Here is a 21,691-nt window from a genome sequence, read left to right on the forward strand (position 1 = left end):
GGCCGTCCACGTCAAGTATCGATTGATTTTTCTTTAAGGCATTCAAGATTGAGTGTGAGTTTGTTTTAAGCCCAAGACAAAAGTGTATGAAATTTGATATCAAGCGCGCGCCCGGAGGCCCTCCACGTCAAGAGTTGTTCAATTTTAGTGCCCAAATGAAGTGTTAGCGAACCTAATGTGCATTCAAGGAATTTTCTAAGTTAGAAAAACTAATAAAAATACAAGTAAGTGAAGTTTGATCTTTGTGGAGCACTTAACACCCTCTTAGGTGGACCCATCCCCATAGATGGCACTGAGATTGCAACCAATGGTTGAATTGATGGGTGATTAAAGAGGGTGAGTCCAACTACAAACTCACTTAAAGCGTCTTTATTTGGTTTTTATAATTTAGGAAGTTTCTAGAATGTAGATTTTTTTTATGCCCAAAAACTAAAGTGTGAGATATTGCAATGGTTAATTGATCTTTTGCATTCAAGATTGAGTTTGTTTGTTTTAAGCATACATTCCAAGAAAGATTGATTTTAATCCATGGCATTCAAGATTGATTTAAGCGACATACATTCAAAGACAAGTGTTTAAACATTCAAGTTCATTTTAGCAACATGCATTCAAAGACAAGTGTTTAAATTTTCAAGTTCATTTTCCAAGAGCATTAAACCATGTAAGGAGAACCTGCAAGAAACGTGATTAGTGGTTTCATAGAAGTCTTCAGCCGATAATGCATGAGTTAGCAAATATCCCTGCAAAAACTATCAAAGTTCAGTCATTGATAGTGAAAATAAGTATTTAAAAGGCTGTAAAATATGATAGAAACCAATACCATCATGACGGGCTCGGAACCAGCTTTTCGAGGATATTTCATTTTCTAAAAATAGAGTCTGGATGCTCAAGTTATCAGCAAAACACCAAATGTTGCTTCTCAAGGCTTAAAAGGGCATGTAGAAATGATGTCGTGTTGACATCATCAAAGTGCAAGTTTAAATTTCATGGCCATATGGTTGTCATAGGCATAAAAAAAAAGATTTGACCTGCTAACATGGCAGATCCAATGGGCGTGGACTATGCATGATTAGAGAATGACTTGATATGATGATGTTTTACTACAATGGGTAGAACCCAATGAATGAGAGCAACGGTGTTGGTGGTCTTCAAAGGCCGCAAGCTGTGACTAGAAATGGCGTTGTGGTGGCTGCCCAATTGGTTTGGATGGGTTTGGATGGTACCTGCAAGAAATTTAAAAAATTTGCACGTAATTTACACTTTTTTGAATTTTTTTTTTTATTACAACACATATATATGAATATGCATATTTTTACCAAACTTTCACAAAAAAAAGGTGTACCCAAAAATTTTTTTTTTTTTTTTAAATTTTTTTTTTTTTTTTTTGTTAAGAAAATTTGAAGAAGAGAGAAGATGAGATTTTTTTTTTTTTTTAATTTTTTTTTTAAAAAATAAAATAAAATAAACTTTAAAATGGCCAAGATCCCACAAGAAGAAGTAGACGGAATAGAAGAAGAATATAGACAAGAAGAGGAAGAAGAATTCAACGTGCTCCGTCCACCTATAAGCTTGAAAAATCTGAAAACACTCTAAATCACATTAGCATGTTTGCAAAGAACCCGTGAAGTGGGTCCCACCGGTCGTGCCAAAATGTATCACCTATTTTAGTAGAGTAAAATGAACACTAATCTATAAAAAGCATTCTCAATACTAAAAAACAAATAAACACTTAAGATAGGACCAAAGAAGACAAAATTGAGGAAAGTAGACCAAAGATGGTAAACTCCTCAAGTGCTTCTCATGATGACGAAGCTATGTCCCTGATGGATAGTGGATGTATGCTCACGATGTGCTCAAGCTCCAAATGGATGAGTGATAATCAAATATGAGTGTGGATGAATGATTCAACAATGAAGGTATGGAGGGTTTTCAGCATTATAATAGTATTTTGGTAGTTTTTAGGCTCTCAAAATAGCATTATAATTTTGCTTCAAAAGTGGATGATTTTAGTGAAGGGAGAGGCTTCTATTTATAGGCCAAGGGGTGGAAGGATGGACAGTCAGGATGCAAGGATGGCAAGATGGTAAGGGAGGGCTAGGATGCACTCAAAGGGGAGCACATGGATTGTGCTTGTTTAAAGCCAATTAGGAGGTGACACATGTCACAAGGTGATTGGATGTGAGAGGGTAGGATATGGGTTGGTCAAAGGAGTAATGAGGGAGGTTGAGCCATAAATGGGGATGGTTGGGTCAAATAGAGATGGTTGGGTCATAAATAAAGATGGTTGGAAGGAGGATGAGATTGTTGACTTTGGCTTAGAGGTGGTTGGGAGGAGGATGAGATTGTTGACTTTGGCTTGGGTTAGCAAGTCTTAACCCTTGCTTAAGTTGTGCACATGATTAGAAGAGGGATTAGGATTAGCTTAGGAGTTGGCTAACCTTGTTTAGGGAATGTGACAAGGTTAGAGGGGGGTTTAGGATTAGAATTGACATCTTCTAGAAGAGTCTAGGCTTTTAGGATGAGGATAAATAAGATTTTTTAGAAAATAAATAAAGTTTTATTTATTTCAAGAGTTTAGGTTGAGGAAATATTTATTAAAATATTTTTAATAAATATGAGGATTAATATTTAATCTTAATTAAATATTTTGAGTTGGGATTAGGGGTAGGAAATGATGGGATTAGCCTTTAATCAAAATTAAAGAAGGATTTAGAAGATTTTGGAAGAGGTTAGTGGTCTTAAGGAAATTGGCCAAGTTTTGGACAAAAAATAAATAAATTATTTATTTTGAGATTTTTGGTTAATTTATTAATTAAATAATTAATAAATAAGGAAATAATGTTTAAATAAGATTTAAACATTTTTGGGAGGGATTCCTTAATTAAATATTTTTAATTAAGATAAAGGGATTTAATGGCATAAAAATAAATTAAATAATTAATTAATTAATTAATTAATAAATGATGATGTCATCAGAGATTTTTTTCAGAAAATAAAAATACTTTATTTTCTAAAGGATTTTTAGGTGTCTACAGCTACCACCTACTTGAGTACATAGCATTAATGGAGACCCTAAATCGACCAAAAGAAGGTATATATCAAACTTTTAAGATATTATCTCACACCTTGCATAAAAATTTCAAGAGCACAGAGCAATTTGGCAATTGGAGTAACTAAAAAAAGATTTTAACAGTGATTTGGAGAAAGTCAGAGATGAGAAGATTGAATGAGTAAAGATCTAAGTTGTGTTGAGTAATTTAAAGGAGAAAGAAAATATTTCAAACCCTAACAAAGAAAATGGAAGCTTCATCTACCTCTAGAATAAACCAAGAGATTAGTAAAATTCAATTGGTGAAGAGTAGCACTTGTCCTCCACCAAATTTTCATGCTATTCTAGAAATTGCAATGAAAGGAGATTCAATGGGTATGCTATTCTTGATACCACCCAAGGTTATTATGATCCATGATTTAAGAATTTTTTATTTGTGTAAGATCATAGAAGTAAGAGATTATGACATAAGAGAAGCATATGAGAAGTTATGTAATGAAGGAATCTTGAAGGATGAATTCAAAGTTGTTGAAAGGAAAGTGTTAACTCATACCCTAGAGTTTCCAAGGAATTTCAAGATTAAATGGATCAAAATTATTCTAAGCAGGATTCTTCACATGAAATTTTGGTTACAGAATGGACTTGTAGAGATCACGAAGAAAATGATACACAAGGTTATAGTCTATCCAACCCTAGATAAGAATAAAACCATGGGATGCCTGAGTCAAGAGGAAATTAAGGTAAACATAGGTTTTGAGTGGAATGGATGAGATTTTTCCATTAGAAACATTTCTAATGCATTAATCAAATTTATTGTGAGGGTTATAGCTCATAAATTTTACTAGTCAAGCAGACTGAACAGTGTGTTGTGTATGGCAGTGTATCAAGCATGGAAAATAGTGATGAAAGATCATGAATATGACCTTGCCAAGCTTCAAAGACTCTAATTTGTAGAAAATATATCATCTATCAAAAAATAAAAGAAATCAATGTGTAAGTTCGGATCCCTCACTATATGTATTTTCTTTTATATATAAAAATCTTTTCTTAGTATTAGTGATTTTTTTGGGAACACAACAAACTAGTGACAAGACAAATAAGTGAATACATTACTCAATTAGGAGCAAATTTTGAGAATGTCATGGATTTTTACTTTGAAGAATTCAAGCAAAGAATGAAGAATTCAATCAAAGGATTGGTAACTAGGTATTACAATGATATCTATTTTCTTTTAGATACAAATAATACATATGTGCAGGCAGTAAAGTTTAGGAAGGCTTGGTTAAAAGGTTTTGATTATGAAATTGGCAGTGACTTAAGTGAATGCAAATATTGATGCATTATCGAAAGATGAAATAGATACTATGTAATAAACTCCCCTCAAATTTTTATGATTAAAATGTTGTTTAAGTGATATTAGGAATTTTGTCAAATAGTTTCCATGCAACCTGTTATGTTTTGTAATTACTGGAGTGCTAAGAAATAAAGTAAAATAGGTTAAATATGATCCTCAACCCCAAGTGAATCTCTGCATGATGATTACAAACATTATTTTTCTTTTCATTTAATAATAACCATCATATGGGAAATCTACCACTATAAATTCAATACCCAAGAGTAATTCAAAAAGACATTAAACAACCATGTTACTGAACCAACTATCAATGTGATTAATGGTGAATGATTAGCACAACAATCCTACATACCCAACTTGCGCAATCAGAATGAAAGTAATAATTTATTCTTTGTGCATAGGAAAATCAACCTTGCAACTAGTATTAACTCTTCTAATACCTGATGCGACCTAGTACCCTTGCGTGCTCACACTGGTATGATGCATTTGTTGGGGTGTTTGTTGAAAATGTTCATGGAGGTGCACGATGCCCAAACGACCTATTGTACAATAGTTTCTTCACCTTAGTATGCCCTACGTGTGTTTGGAAACCCATCACCCTTTGTGCTTACTCCTACATTTCCGTACCTAACCTATGATATTGCTTGCCACTATGATTTGTGGGACTAGAAAATGACACTTCCTCCTATTGTAACTCTACCCACTACACCCATGTCCACTATTATTCACTATTTCCACAATTGGGAGCAATAAATAATTCCTTTAATGGAGTCTATCTATACCAAACTATAACTATCCTCTCTCCTTTTTTCACTTCTAGAGCATGGAGCTATGTCCAGCTCTTAAAACTTGGATTTTGATTCTAAGGGGTTTCATCCCTAGAAACACTAGTCACATTCAAGAAACTAGTAAATGATCAAAGAATTTAATTCAATCTCTTATGGTACAAATCCCAATGTAAACCCCTCATTTATAACCTCGAAGTGTGTCCAAACACAACTGAATAAGAGATGTGGGATAAAACACAATTTCATCCTATAGTCACTTAAGTCACTTTATGAAGTAAATGACTTAATAACATAAAGTAACTTTAATAAAATACTAGAATATATGAAATAAACCTCTGGTGTGACTAGTAGACATCCTATTAATTCATACTGTTAATCTATCTGGATGTGGAAATAGATTAACTTGGCACTTGGCACTAGAATTAAGAAGGGGACATGATAGTCCCCCCTTCCCAGGATTGCTTACCCTGAAGCAATCTCAATGCTAGGTGCTACAATATAGACTCACCTTTCCAAGTGGTGTCCTCATATGGCAAGTCTTTCCATTGAATCAAATATTCCCTAATAGTTCTATTACCAAGCTTCCTTTCCCTAGTTTCAATCACCTCCTTTGGTACCAAAATAAGCTTACCCACCTCATCAAGCAGAGGCAAACCCTCTTAAGGTACAATCTACTGGTCCACTACCTTCTTGAGGCACAAAACATAAAAGACATTGTGGATCTAGCTGTCACTATGTAACTCCAACTCATAGGCAACTTCCCCTATCCTCCTGGTGATACAATAAGGTCCATCAAATCTAGGCTTAAGTTTCTTGGACCAACTTTTCTTCAAGGAGCTTTATCTATAAGGTTGTAGTCAAAGAAAAACTCTATCTCCCACTTCAAAACTTTTCTCTATGCCATGTCAATCAGCATATAACTTATGTTGGTTTTGTACCTACTAAATATTATCCCTGAGAGCTTAGAGAATGTCTTGCTAGTCCTCAATCCAATCTTTGGCCAATGGTACTATGTTGTCCTACAAAGCCAAATCAATAAAAGAGAGAGGCTTATAACCATAGAGGGCACCGAAAAAAGTCATCTGAATAGACATATGATAAGTGGAGTTATAACAATACTCCCCCAAATACAACCACTTAACTCAAGCTCTCTACTGGCCTGCAATGTAATTCCTCAAGTATCCTTCCACCCATTTATTCACTATTTCATTCTAACCATCTGTCTGAGGATGATAGCTAGTGCTAGGGGTCAACTCTATACCTATCAATATGAAAATCTCTTACCAAAAAGTGCTAAGAAACCTACTCTACCTATCACTCAAAATAGTCCTAGGTAGCCCACGGAGGTGAAAAATCTCCCAAAAAAATAACTCGACTACCTGAGAGGTTGACCAATCTACAGTAATAGCAAAGAAATGTGCGTACTTAGTCAATCTGTCTACTACCACAAAGATACAATCTCGGCCCTGGACTCTAGGCAACCCTATAATAAAATCCATGGAGATGCTCTCCCACCGTTGGGCTAGAATAGGGAAAGTTTGTAGCAATCCTACAGGAAAACCCCATTCAGGCTTGTTCTACTGACAAGTCTAGCACTCTCTAACATGTTGTAATAAATCATCCTTTAGCCCCTTCCAAGAACATCTCTCCCTGATCTACCTATAGGTTTTACCTAGGTGACCTGCTAATGGTGCATCCTATATGGTGTGCATAATGTCCCCCTTTAGTTTAGATTCAGGTACTAGGTAGATTCTATCTTTGTAATATATAATATCATTCAACACCTTGTACTGCTCATCTTGAAGTATATCATCCATAATTTGACATGCATGTGCATTTTAGGAATATTCCACTAGTAGTTGGGACCTCCAATGTGTTGAAATCTCAGAAGTGATGTAACACTCTAGCACTAGGGGTCTCCGAGAAAGAGCATCAACAACTATATTATTTTTTCCCTTGACATACTCAATATTAAAATCGTAGGCTTGAACCTTGCTGACCCATTTCTGTTATCTTTCATTCAATTCTTTCTATTCTAGGAAGTAGTCTAAGCTATTATGATTGGTCTTTACTATAAATTTACTCCCCACCAAGTATTGCCTAAATTTTGCTAAGGCATGCATTATGGCCAGTATCTCCTTGTGCCCCTAAGTTTCCTACTCTCAAACTTAATGGGATGGTGATCCTAGATCAATATATCCCCTATTCTAGTTCCTGAAGCATCACACTCTAAAATGAAGGGCCTAGAAAAATTAGGAAGTGCTAGTACTAGACATGTACTCATCACTTGTTTCAATTTATCAAAGACTGCCTCTGAATTTTTGTCCAGCTGAATGCCCCTTTCTGTGTCAAATCAATAAGGGATGCTGCTACCTGGGAGAATCCTCTGAAAAACTACTAATAATAGGAACAAAGACCAAGAAACCCTCACAGCTCAGACACATCTCTCGGCAGTGGCCAATCCAATATTTCTTGTATCTTCTCCTAATGTACTTTAACTCCATCGGCACCAATCACATGACCCAAGTAAAAAATCTCAGTTAACCCAAAATTGCACTTAGACTCCTTTACAAATAAAAAGTGTTCCTCCATGAGACTAAGGACCTCATCCAAGTGCTGCAAATTTTCTTCCCAAGTCCTGCTAAAAATTAATATGTCATCAAAGAAAACCAACACACTCTTCCTTAGCTATTTTTTAAAGATATGGTTCATGCATGACTGGAAAGTGGCTGGTGTATTAGTGACCCCAAATGGCATCAGCAAAAACTCTTAATATCCATAGTGGCATTTGAAAGTTTTCTTATGTACATCCTCCTCTTAGACTTATATCTAGTGGTATCCTAATCGTAGATCTATCTTAGAAAAATAAACTACCCCATGAAGCTCATCTAATAACTCATCAATACCAGGAATCAAATACCTATTTTTAATGGTTCTCTTGTTTAGGGTGTGATAGTCTATACACATCTAAAGGGTGTCATCCTTCTTCTTAACCAATGCCACTAAAGAAGTAAAGGGGCTAGAGCTGGGTCTGATATGTCCCATATCTAAAAGTTCCTTGATTGTCTTCTCTATCTTTTTCTTGTAGTGCCTAGGGTGATGATAAGGAGTGGTAATGATAGGTTTGGCACCCTCCTCTAGCTCAATGATATGCTCAAATCCTCTATCAGGTGGGATTCCTAGTGGTATATCCTCAAACACCCTCCTGTGCTTATATAACACTATTTGAATGTCACAATGATATTGCTACCCTATACCTTATGTCTCCTTTGAAGAGATGAAACATTTTGTTGCCATTCTATATCATCATGTATTAAAATAGCCTCCATCCTATGAGCTGAAATCACTCTAGGACCATTATTTGGTATGGCTCTAAGGATCACCAATCTATCATCTTGTAAGAACTCTAACTGCATAGTCTCATGGTCAAATGTATAACTACGAAGAGTCCTCAACCATTGTCTTCCCAAAATAGCATCCAACCCATCCAACTCGACCACATAAAAATTAGCCTCTAGAAGATACCCATCAAACTATATCTAAAGATTGACTACCTTCTTTGTGCACCTCAAAACTTCACCGCCAGCTACCTTAACATCAAACTCCAGTATGACAACTATCTACAAACCCCTCCTAGATACCATTCATGTACTAATAAAATTATGAGAGGCTCTTGTATCCAAGAGACAAACAATAAGTTGTCCTTTAATAACCCCTTTCACCCTGAAAGGATGACATGTTGGATCACTAAAGAGGGTGGCTATAATAGGCGATTGTTTTGTAGAAGGTTTTTTCTTCTTATCTTTATCAAGTTTCCCCTCAACTTCTTATTCCTCACTGTCCTCATTGTTATTTCTTTCATGTGGCTCTTCTTCCTCCTCCTCCTCTAAGTGGACCTCAATAAAGTGGATCTTGCCTTTTCCTAGGCATCTGTGGTCAAGAGTCCAAGGCTCCCTACAAGTAAAACATAACTTCTTCCTCCTAAGTTCATTACGTGTCTCGAAATCCAATCTGAGGGTTTTTTTTTCTACTAGTTTTTGTTCCCTTGAAAAGAAGTTGATCCTTTATGGGATTTCTTAGGAGGTTGTAGCAATGAGGAAGGTGAATCCAAATCATGGGCTATCTTAATATTATCATCCAAGGTGTTTGGTTTAAGGACTTTAACCAAAACCCTAAAACCCTTTTGTGAATAAAATCACCTTACATTGTTCAGACATATCTGGCACCATCATTGATATCTGTTGAAACTCATCTATATAGTGATCCAAAGTCCCACTCTATCATAACTGAGCCAAATCCCTATAGTAGACATTAATGTCCTTCTTGTCAAAATGAGTAATCAACTTTGAGCTGAAAGTCTCATATGAAGTGATGAGATTGTGATCCTAGGTGACTAGTCCATGATGCCACCAATCATAAGTTGCTCCCTTAAGATGCATTGTAGCAAATCTAATGGCTTCCATTTTTTACATGGGCTTGAGTGTTAGGTAAGTATCCAATTTATGAATCCATGTCCTGGTTGAAGTCTTACTGTTACCATCAAAAGTGGGAAGGGTTAATTTATTCATAGCATGTTTTAGGTCCCTATTTTGCAATCTAGGCATCCTATCCTATCATGGTCTCTCTGCTTCCCTCTTTTGGTTCATATACTGAACAAAAGTTAGATTTTTCTTAACTGGATCAGGAAATAGATCTCGTTCATCATACATTTTCATAACATTATCCGGCAACAAAGCTGGGGCTATGGGTTGAGCTACTTCCTCTTCAACATTATTTCCCACAAAAATGGACATCAAAGTTCTATCTGTATTCTGGGTAGGAGCTCTTGCTACATAGGGTGACCCTACTATGCTACCACCTCCATTGTGGTGACTCAGTGCTCCTCTATTTATCAGAGCTAACTGCTACATGGCACCTATAAGATACTGCAATGTTGTAGCAATGTTATTCTGCCCATCTCTAATAGCCCGTAAAGTCTCCATTACTTCCCTATCTGGTGCTTCTACATCACGTGCCATTGGAGAAGTTGGTGCTTATTTTTGAACCTGTTTAGCTCGAGTAGTTTGTTCAACCTGTAATTCTAGCCCAAAATTTATTTCCTCATCTACTAAATAACTATCTTCCACTAAAATATGTGTTAAAGATTTTGTCTATTCTAGCTGAAGATGATGGAATTTATACTATCTTTTACTCATTCTTGGCTATCATTTTGTTTAATGAAGTCAAAAATTAATTATTTTCTTCACAAGCTGGCAAGATTTGTGGCTATAATACCACTATAATAAAATCCCCTCAATTTTTTATGATTAAAATGTTGTTTAAGTGATATTAGGAATTTTGTCAAATAATTACCATGAAACTTGTTATGTCAAGTAACTATCAAAGTGCTAAGAAATAAAGTCAAATGGGTTAAATATGATCCTCAACCTAGGTGAATCTTTGCATGATGATTACAAACATTTTTTTCTTGTTATTTAACAATAACCATCATATGGAAAATCTGCCACTATAAATGTAATACCTAGGAATAATTCAAAAAGACACTAAACAACCATGTTATTAAACTAACTATCAATGTGATTAATGGTGGATGATTAGCGCAACAGTCCTACATACCTAACTTGAGCAAGCAGAATGGAAGTTATATTTTTTTCTCTGTGCATAGGAAAATTGACCCTGCAATTGGTATTAACTCTTCCAATACCCGACATGACCTATTACCCTTATGTGCTCACACTAGTATGATGCATTCACTGGGGGGTTTGCTGACGACATTTAGGGAGATGCACAATGCCCAAACAACTTGTTGTGTAGTAGTTTCTTCACCTTAGTATGCCCTATGTGTGTTTTTAAACTCATTACCCTTTTTGCTTGCTCTCACCTTTCCATACCTGACATGCGATATTGCTTGCCACTATGATTTGCAAGACTAGAAAATGACACTTCCTCCTACTCTAACTCCACCCACTACACCCACGTCCATTTTTATTCACCATTTCCACAACTAGGAGCAATGGATAATTCCTTTAATGGAGTCTACCTATACTAAACTATAACTATCCTCTCTCTTTTTTAACTTTCAAAGTATGGGGCTACATCCAGCTCTTAAAACTTGGATTTTGATTCCAAGGGGTTTCATCCCTTGAAACACCAGTCACATTCAAGCAACCAGTAAATGATCAGAGAATTTAATTCAATCTCTTATGGTGTAAATCCCAATGTAAACTCCTCCTTTATAACCTCTAAGTGCATCCAAACATAACAGAATAAGAGATGTGGGATAAAACACAACTTCTTCCTATAGTCACTTAAGTCATTCTATGAAGTAAATGACTTAACAACATAGAGTAACTTTAATAAAATACTTGAATATATGAAATAAACCTCCAGTGTGACTGGTAGACATCATGTTAATTCATACTATTAATCTATCTAGATCTGGAAATAGATTAACCTAGCACCAGGCACTAGAATTGAGAAGGGGACATGACACACTAAGGCTTAATCAATTAGAAAATATGAGGAAGATAAGGCTAAAATAACTATGAATATTAAGACAACTTCTGAGGAGAAGAAAAGGAAAATAATGATTGAAGACCTAGAGGCAAAACTAGGGAGTCTAGGGATAGGCAAGGAATAGATGTAGATTACACAAGGTCTTGGAGAGGATGAAGAAAAGGATGGTGATGATGAGGAAGAGGAAGAAGAAGGAGAAAAGGGTAAAGCCCTAACTGTTGTCACTCCACCAATCAAGAAGGATAAAATAACTAAAAGGAAGCCAGTGGTGACACCCCTCTCTCCTCCACCACCAAGCCAAGGACCAAGGCAGCTGCTAGTGTCAAGAAGATTGCAAAACAAAGAGTAGTAGAGACTACTAAACTAAAGAGAAGGAGATTGGTCAAAGGACCACCCAAAGGTCAAACAAAGTCTACTGACAAGGTATGTGCAGATCTTAGAATATCTTTAGGATTATCCAATTTTAGATTTGTAAAATATGACACAATGGATAATACTAACAGAACCAAAATATAGGAGGTTATGGTAGATATGATTACAAATTATAAGTTATCTCCAAGTAAAATTCAGAATAAAATAAATGTAGATTTATATGATAGAGTTGAAATAAGATGGTAGTAGGTAGAAGAAGAAGAGAAAAATATAAGAACTGACACTCTAGTCAAGATTGTGCCTGATCTGTCCCACGATTAGTAGGAAACATTTTTGGAGAAGTAAAGGAACATATTCGTTCCCAAGTATAGAAAATTTTTTTTATTACAAAATAAAATGGAAGTTTTAGCATTGCAAGATGGATTTCTTTGGAAAAACATTTTTGTATTATCCACCAAGGGAGCAAATACAAAGAAAGAAACTGAGATAGTGACCATCAAAGATGATCATAGTAGTGGAGAAAGTTCATGTGTGTTAGGTCTACAAGGAAGCATGTCACCAGTATATGCCAATGCCCTTAACACTCTATAGTCATATTGTGTCAACACCTCACATTGAGGTAAATAAAGAGGAGAGTATAGCTAAACTAAGTGCAACCATTTTTGTCTTGAGCATTGATGCCCCAACATGACTGAGTGGTGAAACACCCTTGCCAATTCCAAAAACAATGTCGAGCGGTAGCACTCCTTCGCCAAGTAGAAGTAAAGTAATTAAAAAACACCTCACCAAATATTGAAGTTAGTCTACATGAGGTAATTGAAATGCCATAATTAGACTTGGAAAATCTTACATTGGAGTAGCCAATTTTGTTACAAGAAATTGTGGCAAAGAAGAAAAAGAAAGAAGAGGTAAGAAGAGAGCACAAACAAAAGAAGCTATGGTTTAATTTTAAAAACATTTTTTTTTACACTTATGATATTCAAAATTTTGATGATGAAGCCCCAATTATTACCCAGCTTGTAAATTCCTTTAACAAGTAAATACTAGTAATATAGAATCCAATGAGAAACTCATGGATTGGTCAGCAACAAGATTTGAGAATAAGGTTGTGGATAAAGTTTCCATAACAATTACCAAGGAAAAAGTTCAATTACAAGGGCATGTATAGAATATGACAAAACTTATATCAAGAGTAAGAATTTGTACAGCATTTTGTCAGATGTGCCAATATTTACAAATTATATGAAGGCACAAATACACCATATTCAAGCTACGATGTAGAGATCTAGCAATATTATTTCACAGTCAATAGAATCTTGTATTGACCACTACAATAAGTTATTGAATGCTCAAGGCACATTGGTCAAGCTTCAGGCAGCTGATAGCTACATGAGATCTAAATGTATCTCTATTCAAGTTATGCTAATACCTCATTTGGAGGTCATGCAAAGGGATATGCAATCAACACGAGATCTTATCAAAGAAGATCAAAATCTTTCAGTGGCTGATAGCTTAATCGAATTAGCAGCATAGCTACAGTTGTAGAATCATATTTTGGTAGGATCATGCATTTTCCATGACCACCCAAGTTCATGAAACATTCATTGATAAATATGGTTTTCTTCCAGTCATTCAACCCCAACAACCATGACATAAATGTCAAAAACAAGGGGGAATGATTGTTTTCATGCAGTAGTTAAGGAGGAATTAATAAAGGAATGGGCAATAAAATGTAGAGTTCAAAATGTAAACAAGATATGACATTGTGATATCAAACTATCCAAAGTATGTGTATAAATATTCATTTATACATTGTGTATTCATTATTCGTTCAGCATGAGTCAAATTTTTGAAGTCATAGGACTTAGGGTGAGTACTCATATCAGATTGTATTTGTAATGTTGTAATCATGAAAAAAGTGTTTTTGTCACTCATGTCAAAGGGGGAGATCGTTGGTATCTCAAACTATTGTTGTCTATTAGTGTGAAACACTTAGTCATTTACTAGGTAGAGTCAGACAGTCATCACTATGACCGAGCTACTCTATATAGGTCAAGTCATGTATATAAGTAAGTATGTACTGAGTTGTATAGGAGTCAAGAAAGTATGTGGACACCGAGTATTTTCTATAAAAGTCAAGTTTAACACCTACTAAGTAGTTCAAGCATATAAGTGTTGAGTTACATAGTAAGTATCGAGCATAGTATAGACCAAGCATTAGTAGCAATGCCAAGTATCAAAGAATAGTAAGCATAGAGAAATGTAGAGTTTACATAAAAATAGAAATAATATAGACTTTGAAGTAAATTATTTTCAAGCCGACATGGAAGGATACAGAGATTTTTATGCATTTATAATATGGATCATAGATCATTATGTTTTATGATCAACGATTCAGATGGAGAGGAAAAATATGGAAGCATCTAGAAAATTCTTTATGGAACTCTTTTAGTAGAGAAAATTTTAACCTACATCGAAGAGAGTGAGAAGAGAGCTATGTGAACGAATCAAGATCAGATTAGAAGTTAAGTAGAAGTGTTATGTTATCTCTTAGTAGAGAAAGTGAACTAATCATTATAGTGAAGTGGAAGAAAAGTTATATCAGATCAAAAGAGAGGATCTAAGACTCAAAATTAGCTTATAGAGCATACTGAGAGTCAGGTACTAAATCAATTTTATCAACTTAAATCAGGGTAAATCTCTTAACAGAGTGATCTTAATATATCTTTGTAAATCTCCTAATAAAGTCCTTACTTTATTGTAAGTGTTAAATCCTCTAACAAGGTGAGACCTCATAGTCTCAAATGCTTTTAATAGGGCATACCCCTCAAAGGGTAGATCATATATTATGAACAAATATTGTAACCTTAATAGCTTAACTTTATTATTGTAGTAGTGAAGATTTGTGGGTGTCATCCCTACCCCAATTTTACCTTCACCTTGGAGGGTTTCTAGGTAATCAATATTGTGTTAAGTATTTATTTTCATCATGTGATGGATTAGATTTACATGTAACAACAAGTTTAATTTTACAAGTTTTACATGCATAAGACAACTAGTGAATGTGTGAATAAATTGTTGAAAAGTAAAAGTATTTAAGATCCTGATTCCACCCCCCCCCCCCCCCCCCCCCCCCTGCCAAGTATTTTTTTATCATTTTTATACTTTCATCAATTAGTTGTAGGCTAAGAGAAACCTACAAGGTTTTAACTCTTTAGAGTGTGCATTTTCCTTAGACTTTGTATATACTTAGAAGAAAGGGTATTAGGTTCATTAAGTGAGCTTGATTGTTAGATCCAGTCTAACTTATTGTGTATGAAAAATATTTCTAAGACATATCAATTCATAAATAGAAGTAGGTAAGTTATATAAGGTCTATCATGGAGGTTGGAGATATATACCTCTAGAAAATAAACAATAATATTGATCATTGTATATAGAAGGTACTATGCAATTAACAAAAAAAGTGTTTTTTCATGTATGACCTCAGGTATCATATTAGTGTCATTCCATTCAATATATTATGTTTGGCAAGGCACTAAGAAAAGGTAAATACTATGCAAATCATATAATATGATTATGTATTTAATAATATATTTTTCTTTAAAATAAAACAAGTGCATATGTGAAAAGAGCAAGTGGCTTGACGGATGTAAAAGTATGAGTGTTTAAACCTACAACCATGACACACTATAAAGGAATAACTATAAATAAGAAGAATAAAGTAGCACCAAGTAGGTATCAACAATATTATTTTTCATGGCCATGAAGAATGATGTTTTTTTCCAAAATTAATAAAGACAATAGTTGGAACATGTCTAGATGCTATGTTACATTTAAAAATTATCAACATCACAAAACTAAAGAAATTGTATGTCAAGTCTTTAATCTTTGTATTTCCAATGTTTAAATGTTTGTGATTAACTTTGAGTAAATTGGCCTAACCATATTTTTACTTACTCAAATGGGTTATATTTTTATCAGTAGTGGTTTCTTGCATCATTTTACAATGCTAATAAACAAAAGTTTTATTTTTAAAGTTGTATTTTTCAAACATATTTGCATGCTAATGTGGCCTTCATTTTCATTAAATTGTCAGTTATTAGGAATAAAATTGTTTCCATAAAAAAAAAATCCAACATTTACTACACAAAGCTTTCATGAAGAGTACTTTGTGTATCTTCAAATATTGTAGACCTGCAAACTTAAAAAAATGCTTTCACAAGTGAAGGAGCTCCACTCTTACATTTCTCATAGGTTGTCTATCATTATTTCTACAAAGCTTTTTTTTACCACTAATCAAGGAGTGCTTCTTTTATATTCATTGAACAACTTTTTGAACTTATGAAAGATGGGACTAACAAAAGATGGGTTAGAGCTGGAGTCCCACCTAATGCAAACCATGAGTAAGATTAAAAAAATTTAACTTTGATGGCTTTGGAAAAATGTCTAGCATAAAGTATTGGTTTGCACCCATGCTCTCTTTAAAATCTTCATTTTTCCTCTTAAAAAAACAAGATATTAATGTATGTACAATTGTTATGAACAAAAAATAAAACCTTAGTATAACATTTAAAGAAAAAAAAATCAAATTAAAAAATGTTGGTAGATTAACTACATTTAAAAAGATTAAAGATAATGGCATACTTGTTGATGATTCATCTTTCATATAACCATTGCAAGGGAATCATTATCAATCAATTTGCATTGTTGATCTTCATGCCTATGTCAGATATGATGTAGACATTCTATACCTTATTCTTAAGATGTGATTTATGCATGTGATTGTATGGATGTGTTTTCCCTCCACTAAAATGTCAGCCTAAAAGTGGAAAAGTGTATGAGGTTGAATAATAAGGAGAATGATGAAACAACAATATTAGATAGAATCATTAATGTAGCTTGATTGAAGGTTAAATTTTAGGTATGTATTGGCATTCTAAACTATCGTTAATTATTCATAAAATTGAAGCTAGTACTTTTGGTAGGATAGAAGCAACCAACAAGGTTTTTACTCTTTATATTATGCAATTTTCCTTAAAATTTATAAACACTTGGAAGGAAGGCTACTGTGCTATTTTGAGCAAGTATGATTGTTAGACACACTCTAGTTTATTGTGTATGACATTTCTAAAACATATGAGTTAACAATAGAAATAGGTAAGATGTATGGTCTAGTATGGAGGTTGGAGTTATATACCTCTAGAAAATAGAGAATAACATTGATCATTGGATACAGAGGGTGAAGCACAAGTAAGGAAGATGTGTCTTGCATGTATGAGGGTATCACATTAGTGTCAATGCATCTAGTATATCATGCTTAAAAGGCACTAGAAAAGGTAATTACTATGCAAAGCATATAATTTGAGTATGTACTAAATAATAAGCAGCATATGTGAAAAGAGCAAGTGTCTTGAAGGATGTAAAAGTATTAGTGTTTAACATTACAACCATGCAACATTAGAAAGGAATAAGTCTAAACAAGCGCCACTTAGTGGCTAAGTATGCCTTTAGTTATGTAAGTATAGATATTAGTATTATTTATTTTTAATTTTAAGGTAAAGTAATAGATATAATTTAAATTTTATTAATGAGTAAGAACAATGGTTTTAAATTTTTAGTTTAAAATTCTATTATAATTTTGAATTAACATATTTTAATCAATATTTAATAAAGAATAGTTATAATATGACTAGTATTATAGTTACCATATAATTACTTTTTAAAAAATATTAATTTAAATATACATTATAATAAAAATAAGGAATCTAAATTTATTTATTTGTAATTTTAGTAATAGTTTATATGTATTGGTTATGATGAAATTAAATTTTTCTTTGGCTCATCTAATTTAGCACTATTTAATTGGTTGATTTTTTTCACAAAAAATAATTTATACAATATGGTCATTGATAAGCCAAAAAAATTGAGATAAAAAATGAGTTTGAGAAAATGACAGCCATAACAAAGCAAGACATAAAATTTATATTTTATGAAAACATATATCAACAACTCATAAACCCACATATAAGAATTCAATATATTCAACCATTTAAAATACAAAAAATTAATTTGCAAAGATTAAAAATTTAAAAATTGTCATGTATCTTTTTAAAACATATGATATATCAAAACAATCAAATTAAATAAGAAGAATAAAGTGGTATCAAGTAGGTATCAAAAAAATTACATCAGTTAAAATATTTCTACACTATGTTAATTTGAGAATTGCCAACCTAATAAAACTAAAGAAATAATATGCCAAGTCTTTAATCTTTATATGTAAATGTTTAAATTTATGTACAATTTTAAATTTTTGTATGTACTACTTGTTTTGACTATATATAATAAAATTATATACAGTTAATCAAAAAAAGAACTCTACCTTGTGCAAGGGGGTGAGAAGGTAAAAGAATGTAAGAAATAATGTTTTAGAACATAAAAGTTATTCAATGGCTAATTTCTAACTTTCTATGTTCTTTTGATGGTCCAACCTTACAAGTTTATAAATTCTTAGTTTCATTATAATTTAATGTGTCAATTTTATGATGTTAGGTTTTTAATTTTAGAGAACACTATTAAAACATGATATGTAATGTTTTGAATTAAAAAGTAGCCAAACAAGGGGGATGGCCCTTACAAAAAACAAAACAAACAACTACCAACAGTGAAAATTACCCCCTCATGCTTATAATCCCAAAAACATCACTCAAAAATATAAAAATAAGAGTTTTACCAGGCATCAAACTACTATTGCCTGCACCAGACAACATAAACTATAAAAGTCTTTAAACAAAGGCACAACTGCCTTAAAACTATCAAACTTCTTGACCCAACAAAGTAAAAGCATAGAAAACAAAGAGGAAGCATACTTAATTTGGATTCTTCTCATCCTTCCCTTTGAGGAGGATGTTAGCCCAATCCTTGACCAGGAAGTCAAACAACATTTTGGCATCTTCATTGGTCAAATCTCCTTCCTGGTTATCCTTCAGTAGGTGCAAAAGAGTATTCGTAGCATGTGTCACCTTGATTGTAAATTTGGCCAAAAGTCTCATTCTTTCCTCCAAGGCATCCAGTCTCTCCCTCGGCTCTTTGCCAACTAGTTTCTAAGCCTTCTTGGGGTCCTCCTATTTTCCATGCTAATTACCATCCACCTAATCCTTAGCGACTTCCTACAAAACCAGGGGGTTAGAGATAACATTGTCCTTGGTTAAAACCTTAGTAGGTGAGGACACCGTCATGGGGGAGGATGCTCTTTCCATCATGTTAGGGAACTAGTCCCATGTGAGGTCCACACATCCCAATGCAATGGAAGATGAAACATGAGTTGTCTCTTTCCCACCTTTAGTCACATGTCTCCAGCCAGACATTGAGGAGTCTGAGACCTCCACCTCCACCTCCTACATATTCCCCCCCCCCAAAGTTCAAAGTCATCTATTTTAATCTCTATTTAGGGTGGGCCATCTCCTTCAAATCAAAATCCTCCTCATGCAAGGCCCCAGACCTTAAATTCCTTTTAGCATTGGACTTAACAATTCTCTTGAACCTCCTCCTACCTCCTCTCCCCTCTTCCTATGAATCCTCCATCTCTTTCTCCTTACCTTTTTTCTTCCTCTCCATAGGGGACCCACTAGGGAAAGGCTGGGGGTAGGGACTCTAGGTCAAGTTATTCTGAGTGGGATTTGGTGGGGGTGGGGGTTAGGGAGAGTTGGGATGTCAACCTCGACAATCCTGGGGGGTAACAAAGCTAAGTGAAATTGATATAGGTAGAACATCAACCCTTGATGGAGAATAGTATATTAACACCCTTCCTCATTTTCTCCTTAACATCGGCAATTGTATCAACCAAATCATGTAACAAAAAAAAAAGAATAGAAATGTGATCACAATGATAGTAATGGTTCAAAAGAGGGAAATGATAATAGTAGCAAACACCATACCTCCCTTCAAGTGTTAAATACTTCATCAACGCCAGGAAGACTTCATTCCATGGCTCTGGAAGCTTCTCCCTCATAAACCCTCCCCTATGATGTATGGGTTCTTCTCTCTCTAGGAAAAATCAATTTAGGCTCACCTTATCAGGAACCCTAGTCACCTTCTACCACTTCCTCCCCTTTATTACAAGGCTCGTAGCCAAAGAGACAATTTCCTCTAAAATATGGAATGAAATCCCATTAATAGTAACCTTTCTATCGTCCCAAGAGTTAACAAATTTTAGAGAATAGCTTTTTTCATACCCATTAAATGCCTCCATGAATGGGATAAACCCTCCCTCTTTAAACATATACCAAATCAAAGGCTCAATGCACAAAAGATCACCACCCATCTCAACAACTTCCACCAAAAAACTCTCTTTTGTCAAAAACTAGAGGCAATTACTAACAATATAATCACACTTAGGCAAAAAAAAAAGGGTGGCTTTAAGTATTCATAAAGGCCTTTATTGTTATGAATAGCTGCATCACATCTTTTCTTAGTTATCATTTGTCGACTGTCATTGCCCTAGCTCCAATATTTTCCATCATTCCCAATAAACCCAAACCTTTTAAAATTTGAACTTTTACTCAATATCAATACAAGGATATGTACAATAAAATTATTAAGAATACTTTGATATCCTTTCCCTTTCAAACCATGTGAAATAATTATTACATGTACTCCTTTCTTCATACCCTATCATCTATCCATAATGACCCTCTTTAGCCCACTCAGCAATGAGCTGTCATTATTAATCAAAAAAACTCCTCAACTAAACTTAGTCATGATTTAATGTCCTTATTCACTAAGATTCCTACCAAGTTTGGTAGGACTCTGAATTCTCTCCAACACCATAGGCCCTACACATTTAGTCATATCACCACCATCTCGTCTACCACCCCATTGCCCTCCCAAAAAATATGGTGTAATTCAAATCTTTTCAAAATGATCAATAAATGTCTAAAATTTTCTATGACCCTTTTGATTTCTCAACCTTCATTCATGATGACTTTCACAGTATCAATTATATTTTTTTGAGTTGTCTTCTATCTCCACATTCTCCCATCCAATGTTGATTACCATTTTCAGACCCTAGAACAAAGCCCTAGCTTCTACAACTTTATTCAAGACTTTCCCCAAGTGTCCAACATAGGCCAGAAGCATTCTTCCCTCATTGTGTCTAACTATACCCCCTCTAGCTGATCCCTCCTTCCTCGTAGCTCCATCAAAATTAAGTTTAACCTAGTTCTCCTTAGGGGGTCTCCATCTTGTCCTTTTCCTAGAAAGTTGTTTGGAATTATCTATCTCTAAGAACCCTTCTTCAAGGTTCCAGTTTCTAGCAATCCTTTGTTCCATTTGATTGGGGGGGTCATCGGTTTCTTCCACTTGTAGCTCTTCATATTTTCCACTAGAAACTTGCATATAATATCTATAACAATCTCCTCACTTGTCTCTTCATTTCTAAAAGCTCTATTGTTTCTCTCCTTCCAAATACCCCATCAAACGTGGCGGGTGTTTACTTTCCACATTTGGATAAGGAGGGGGTGGGTGAATGGGCATTACCATCTTTCAACAAATTGGTCAATCCCATTATTAAACACCCAAACCATATCCAAATTCTATAAAATCCTACCC

The sequence above is a fragment of the Cupressus sempervirens genome, chromosome 5 (genome assembly GCF_028749045.1).
Source record: "Cupressus sempervirens isolate cs-2001-9-10 chromosome 5, ASM2874904v1, whole genome shotgun sequence".
In the NCBI taxonomy this organism is placed as follows: Eukaryota; Viridiplantae; Streptophyta; class Pinopsida; order Cupressales; family Cupressaceae; genus Cupressus; species Cupressus sempervirens.